Source organism: Lolium rigidum, chromosome 4 (assembly GCF_022539505.1).
Source record: "Lolium rigidum isolate FL_2022 chromosome 4, APGP_CSIRO_Lrig_0.1, whole genome shotgun sequence".
In the NCBI taxonomy this organism is placed as follows: Eukaryota; Viridiplantae; Streptophyta; class Magnoliopsida; order Poales; family Poaceae; genus Lolium; species Lolium rigidum.
The window spans coordinates 70,098,965-70,106,760 of record NC_061511.1 but is presented as its reverse complement, the minus strand read 5'-3'; positions in this window follow the sequence as shown (position 1 = coordinate 70,106,760).

The following is a 7,796-nucleotide window of genomic DNA, read 5'->3' as shown; positions in this document are numbered from 1 at the left end:
CAAGACGAGAAAGTCTGGAGAGGAGGTCATCGGCTAAGGATAAATCCGAGGTTCGGGAGCTGAAGAAGAAGGTGGAGTCACTAGAGAAGCTGGTGGCCGAAAAGCACTGTGGAGAACACGGAGATGATGAACAAGTTATTGGACGAGAAGATCCGGCGAGATCATCCCCCACGGGTTGATGGAGGGGTTAGGCTGCTTGGAATGCGGGAGGTCAAGTGGGGCCGATACATGTGCCCGGCATCAGCGGCAGCAACTCAAGCTTCCACGTGTCGCCGACGGTGCCGCTCCACCCGACGCCGGCGTCGGGGCTCCACCGGACGCCGCCGCAGCTCCAACCGCCGCCGCGGCTCCAGCCGGTCGCATCGACGCCCCCAACCGCCGCCCTTGTATCGACGGTAGCCGAGATCGACGCCATCAAGGAGGTAAACTCATTAGTTACTCCTTCGCGTCATCTTCTTTAACTATTTATGCCTTTTCGTGATCTGCCATCTCACGATGCCCAACATGGCGCCCCGACTCGGGATGAACAATGCATACTTCACGCAAACGGTGGAGCCCGGCGGCAAGTTGGTGGAAGTTGCTAGCGGCTATGTCATGGCGTCCCGCGTTATGCACGGCGCTACATTGGCGGAAGACGTGGCGAAGGTCAAGTTGGTGATGGTGGTGCCGGAGTGCCGCTAGGCCATCCCCCCTTTCAACCTCCGGGCACGAGACGAAGGCGACGTTTTTCCCCTTGGGGATTGCACCTCATGGCTTATGACATGGCCGAAGAACCAGATTCGTGCAGGGGGGTCTTCAGAGTGGTAAGAAAAGCACCGGCGCCACCTCCCTATCATCCGGCCCAAGATCGCCGGCGCCGAGCGACACCCTTAAGGAAACGGCGGTGCCGCCCCCACTACCCCGAAGGAACCGGCGGTCGCCGCCGCCACCCGGAAGGAACCGACGATCGCCGTCACCACCGGACGCCACAAACGGTTGTTGGGAGCGCTACCGCAACGACCGTCTACTAGACGCACGGTCAGCGCGCATCGCAACCGCCACCACCTAAGGTCCAGGACATGGCGCCACTTGATGGCAACGATGTAGATGATGATGATGCCATCGATGCCTACATCCAACACGGCGCACTGCAGCCAAGATATGTACATGCCTCCTATGGATGAACAAGCCTTCCGCACACACGGCGATCAACTTAGTCGTCCCCCTACGGTCACGAAGCAGCGCCTGGTCTTCACGGGTCTTTCTCAAGACACTCCTCCGGAGGCTGGCAATCCAGCTCAAGTCAAGCACTGCTACCGTTTTCAGCCCTAACACGCTGCGTAAGACGATCATCGGGAGCCACCCAAATCAACCCCGGCAACCTCGGAAGCACCACCGGCACCCGAAGCACCACCATCAGCACCACAAGCACCCCCGATGAAGTCGGGTGAAGAAGGGAAGGAAGAGAGGAGCCAAGAAGGGCGCATCTTCGAGCCGGCCTGCTCCTAAGAGGATCCGGGCCGACGACATGGTACCACCTACACCGGATGGCTTGCCCCGGTGTCATGAAGCTGGTAAACCTATACTGCACTCTCGAACATGGAACACCTCGCAAGTGGACAAATGCTCCCTTTGCAGCACTCTATTCATTATCAAGAGAGCGTCCTTCTTAAAGAAAAGGATCCAAATTGCCGGTGTTCTCGGTCAAGGTGCCGTCCGACCAGAACTTCGTCAATGAAGACCCCGCGGATATCTTCTTCATAGCGTTCGAGGACGTCTTCAATCTATTTCACTCGAAGCGGCTCGACTATAACTTGGTCCGCCTATACGCGATCAATCTTCAGATGAAGATCAAGCAGAGAGACCCCGCCACATCGCGGTAGCGGATCCCTACTACATGCGCGATAGCCAGCTCCGAGGACGGCTCAAGGACACGGACCAAGGCGGTGCGGTACCTCCCGAACTTCATGCTCATGCACAAAGAGAGCAACACCATTCTTACGTCTGTCTTTCCCGAGTAAGTACACATCCGCTCACGGCCGTCGTAACATATGCTTTCTTATATATTTCTTCCATTGCCGATCATTTCCAACATTCCATTTCAATTGCATGTGTTGAGCGGGGACAAATCGCACACTCATCATCCTAGATCCAAAGTGGTCACTAGCCCAGTATTTCGACTCGTCGAGTACGACGACGAAGAAAGACTACACGAGAATAAGGGGTGTTCTCGATGAGGCTATCCTTGGCTACTCCAAAAGTGGAGGCACCTTCGACAATAATGGGCAATATATCAGGCCGGACACTAAAAGATCGGGTTCAAGCACGTGTTCAACTTCCCTTGTATCAAGCAGCCGGTGGCAGCATTAAGGAGGCCTTCTATGTCCTCCATCACCTTAAAGGGTTTGTCGAGGATGCGAGAGATGATGTCTCTGCCACCTAGTAAGCGAGACCCCATTAAAATGTCGGGGAAATCGAGTGATGATGATCTTAGAGAAGACTTCCATCGCATCCAAGTAAAGCTCTCGGAAATTATCTTACAAGATATATCCAACGGATCGGGGCTCTTACACGCAGCCAGAGCGTTGCCTAAGAGGGATATCGAAGAACGCCTACATAGGCAGGGGTGATGGAAGGACGTGGACGACGAAGGACTTGTACAAGCCGTTCCCGGAGCCGCTCAAGAAGACGTCTCGTTGACCGAGGCCGGTGTGCCTAGCATTACTTTGAATCGATAGACAATTTGTACCGTGTTGTAAACTAAACTTGCTTAATTTTCTCGAAACGGTGGTCGTCGTTGTTGGACTTCAATTACTATTGTAGTTGTTATCGTTGAACCATATTACTTATGTGATACCGATGCTATATTTCTTTTAGGTTTATTATTATTTCCTTGCTTTAATTCTTGTGAATATGTATGCATGTGAACCCTCTAACTCTTTCCATTGCGTTATATACTAATATGCCTTGTGTCCATAGAGATGACGTACTACGTCGTGTTCGAGGCGGGTTCCGAGAGTGTACGAGGAGTGGGAGGAGTGCAAGAAACAGTGCACAAGTTCGGCGGCAACTGCTACAAAGGGTACCCGACTAGACACGAGGTGGTTGCCAAGTGGAGGGCGCACCAAGCGAACAAGAGCAAGATGAAGACCTTCCTTGTGCTCTCGCTCTTGCTCACCATCGTCGCAGCGGTACTCTATTTCATCCTAGTGTAGGCGGCGGCGGTGTCACTTCGTTTGTATCTAGAGATGATGAGAACTTTCTTAATTTGCATGCATGGATTATGAGTTGTATGGAGCTATATGTATAACTCGATCGGGCTCTAAGTAATGTGATGATGATGTGATGATTATATATGTCCATATTATATCTGTCTATATTATATCAGTATATAACCTGTATACGGTGTATAAAACCGATATAAAACCTGTATAATACTCCGAGGAGCACAAAATCGAGTATACCCGTAGATAGTTCCGTGGCGCACCAAAAAATAATTCGTGGCGCACCTATTTCGTGGCGCAGCTACATCACATGCGCCACGGAACTACTTATTTCCGTGGCGCACGGACCAAGTGCGCCACGAAACCTTATTTCTGTGGCGCACGGCCGTGTGCGCCACAGAAAGCTTATTTTTGTGGCGACGTTTCTGTGGCGCACCACCCATGCGCCACAGAATCAAATTTTCGTGCGCCACTGATGAGGCTTTTCCTACTAGTGGGGGATTTAAGAGTGGGATGAGTACGAGCGTACTCAACAAGTTCATTATAGGAAAGGGGTGTTTAATGCCCTAGCTACGGCATTAGACCAGAAAGTCTAACACCAATGCAAGTTTTCATAACCATTTCTTCAAAAGGTTGCTTTTATTCGGAAGAACTATGTCCGTCAGCCTTCACCGGTTTACTAGAACTTCATGGAGCTCCTTTCCGGCCGCGTTCGCGAGCTCCATATCCCCGAACAGGGAGTGCCGAGTCACGATTCATTACACTCCGCAGAGGTGTGTTGCTTTACCCATAAGAGATCTTAACCCTGGTGCCAACCGGGAATGACCCGTCCACACTTCCTATGGTGTGAGGCCCGAGTATAAGGTCTAGCCAATCATGTTCCTCCGCTACCTCGAACACCCACCCTTTGTTGCATACCCCGACCCTCGGGTCCTCGCCGGTCCCATTATTCCCACTCACGGGTGGACCCCGACCACGACAACGGTTTGGGACTCGTTAACCAAACTCCTTCGCCGGTAGCTGCAACCCATCATAGACCGCAATACTGCGTCGGGACTTAAGGCTTCCCCAGCCTACCGCTTGTTCTTCGAGCGACAAGTGTCTACGGACTATGCCGTGGGGACTTAAGGCTTCCCCAGCCTACCGCTTGCCCTGACAGATACAAGTGTCTACGGTAAAGCGCATCCGTTGATGAACGAGAGGTGGAAACACTTTTGACTACTCCGTCCCACTCCGGATCTTATGGTTAACACGGGTATTACGGCACAAGAATCATCTGGACGACATTTGTTGTTTAATCCTAGATGGATATAAACCCTTGCAATGGAACCTCCACCATATCAACACAATCCATGGTTCCATTGCCCACCACATAGTCATATTCATAGTTATGAAAGTAGTGGTTTTGGTTTTTTATGCAATAGTGATAATCATAGTACTTTGCAAGTAATTTGATAAAGATACTCAAATGACATGAGCAAGCGATGAACTTGCCTTTCTTGTCTGCAAGATTATGCAGACAAGGTCTTCGATACGCAATAACTCCAAATTCTGAAATAGCATCATCGTCCGGTAAGGACGATGTTTAAAAGATTGGCAAGGATGCAATAATGCATAAGTATGAGATGCAATCGCTCTAAGCGTGCCCTAACCCCGATGATTTAGGATTAGTGAATTGAAATGATTTTTTTAGGGTGTGTTGTACTTTTAGAGTGGTTCACAAACAAGGTTCTTATTAGGGTTGTGTTGTTTTAGAATCATAAGCAAGTGATATAATAAAGCATAGTAATCAATTGAGAGCACACAAGGAATGATAGTTGACATAATGTTAACCAGTAAAGATCAGTTGTCAATTTTAATTCCTATAGTGTATGGTTGATGATTACTTGTTATGTACTTCAAAAGAATAACTTTTGAGGAACATGTTCTTTGATAAAGAACAAGTATGATAATTAGGTTGGTGGGGTTCTATGGTTGTCTATGGTTTCATCTAGTTTCTGGAGTAGGTAGTAGATGAATCCCAACAAAGTTGGATTCCTCAACACCTAGGGTTTGTAAGGTTGAGTTAGGCCTAGGCTTCCTAAGCAATTATTTATACATGGTTGCTGTTAATTGTTGGTTCATCTTGTTGGGGATAGCTGGCTAGTGTTAATAGATCTTTATAAGCAGGGGTTAATGATGATTCTTTATTTAATTCAAAAGAATAACTTTTGAAGAACATACTTCTTAATTAATAAGAAGTATATCAATTAGGTTTGAGGTTGTTTTGGTTTGCTATTTAATTCCTTAAGTAAAGATTAGTTGGTTCCTAAATAGGATGTTTGATAATTATCTAATACTAGTAGAGTTTAGTGGGTATGGTGTGTCAACACCCGGATTTTTAAGTCCGGATGCCTATTATGTCATACATCGCAATCCCAGGAATATTGTTGTTGCGAGGCATAATAGTTAAGTATCACAGTCATCATTCATTACATACCATAAGTCTTACAATCTTGGAATCACATGATCCATATTACACGAATAGTTGATCTATCGATCAACGAACAAACACAAGTTCATAGTTCAACATAGCGGAAGCGTAAGATACAAGGACTCTCTAGTCCACGAGGCCAACGCTTGACGTCGGAAGGCGCTTAGTTGTCGTAGGCGTCCTGCTGGTCATCTCCTTGTTCATCTTCATACTCTGGCCATTTGAATAGCCAGGGACAAAGCCGTGAGTACTTTAAGTACTCGCAAACTAATACTAAAGTAAGTGCTAGACATTCTAGTATGGTTTGCTAAGCTCTAGTTTATTTGCGTAAAGCTAGTTTTGGTTCACAAAGTTTGAGAAAAGCTTATTCAAGTGCTAACTAACTCAAGTGGGAACATTAGTGTCATTCCCTCCCTTCAAGTGGTGATTTCAATTCAATTCACCACAAGTCATTTCACCATCACCTTTCAACATCATTTTCAAAAATATGACATCGGAAGCTGTATGGCCTTTCCAACCGTCCGTAGCCGTGGACGCGGCTATTCGAATAGGTTTACACTCTGCAGAGGTTGCACACTTGTGCCACAACATTTGATTTCATCCGTCGGGATTTCCCCGAATAATCGTAACACGATACGCGGATCATCAACCATAACCTTTCACTTACGAACCCTAGTATGAGCACCTCTCCCCATGAGCTTGGCCTCCCAGGTGAAGACAGACGGTCAGCCTGGGAGCCGCACGAGGCTTGGGCCGGACATTCACCTCATTTCGCATCATATCGTATCGTTTCTTTTGTGGTAGAGGCAGCTTTCGGCATAACCCCGATGACGCTTGTTTAGAGGGAACCCATACTAAGACACATAAACTTCCAGTTAAGCCCTACCCATAATCAGGTATTGTGGGGGTACTTGATAATTGGAAAGGTATCGCATTCAAACCAACATCATTGTTTTATCAAAAATCACCATCTTCTCTTGTTCATATTCACCTTCAAAAATCCTTCAATGGAATGCATCATCATTCCAAGGTTTCAAATTCGTTTCAAATTCACATTGTTCCCATCTAGAGTAGTCAAGTTTTAATTCATTAGCACTAGCTCTAATCCGTGAGGGGTGCTATCTTGCTTTGCTTGATGGAAACTACTTCACTACTCTAGTAACCAACTTGTACTTTGACCAAAGTTAACTATAAAAGTAACTTATTGAGAAAACAAGTAAAAGCTTGTAAAGTAAAAACTTGGGATAGGCTTATGTAAGAAAAGGTAAGAGACATGGTGCCTTGCCCCAAGGGGCTTTGCACTTTGCAAGAATATTAGCTTGCCTTGATAGTTCTCAAACTGTTCCTCCTCCTCCTCTTGGTAGTATCCTTCTTCTTCGGCGTACTCTCCAGGTGCTACCGTCTAAATTTGAATACGAGTATAATTACTCACTAATTCAATGGCTATTCCATACATCACATATAATCACACAAACTACTCTATGCACACAAGTAAATTAACTAGAGTGCATGGGTTGTGGGGTTTAAAAGGAATTCACTTCTTTGTATTTTATATGTAAATGATAGTTTCCTTAGGGTTCTTGAGAAATAAATTCCTCTCATTGAAATCTTCTTAAGATTTAATTTCTCAAACAATTATACATGAAATGGGTATTGACCTAGGTCAACCATTCATCATCGGTATTTGAGAAAATGATTTAAATGAGGTAGGTCACCTCATACCATTTAAATACTACTACACATGATTTAAATCTCAAGCCATTCATATAAGAGAGTTTGGACCAGAGGTACAAACATCCCATGAATGCATGTGAGACAAGTTTAAATGAAGTATAAGACTTCACACAATTTACTTTAATAGTTTTGGACAATATCAACTAGTTAAACTAGTCAAATTATCCCTTCCATTAACTATGGCATGATCATGCAAAGTGACCACACCATTTTCTTGCAGAAACAATTAGTGTAAGTCAAAAGTGAGCTATTAGAGTTGGAATTAACTTAATATCTATTTTGGTTGATTTTTAAGAATTATTTGAATAGGGAAAAGTCCCTGTCTTGTTATTTTTATCATAATTATTCTACAAATAATCTGACCATGGGGCCAGTGGCATGCTGTA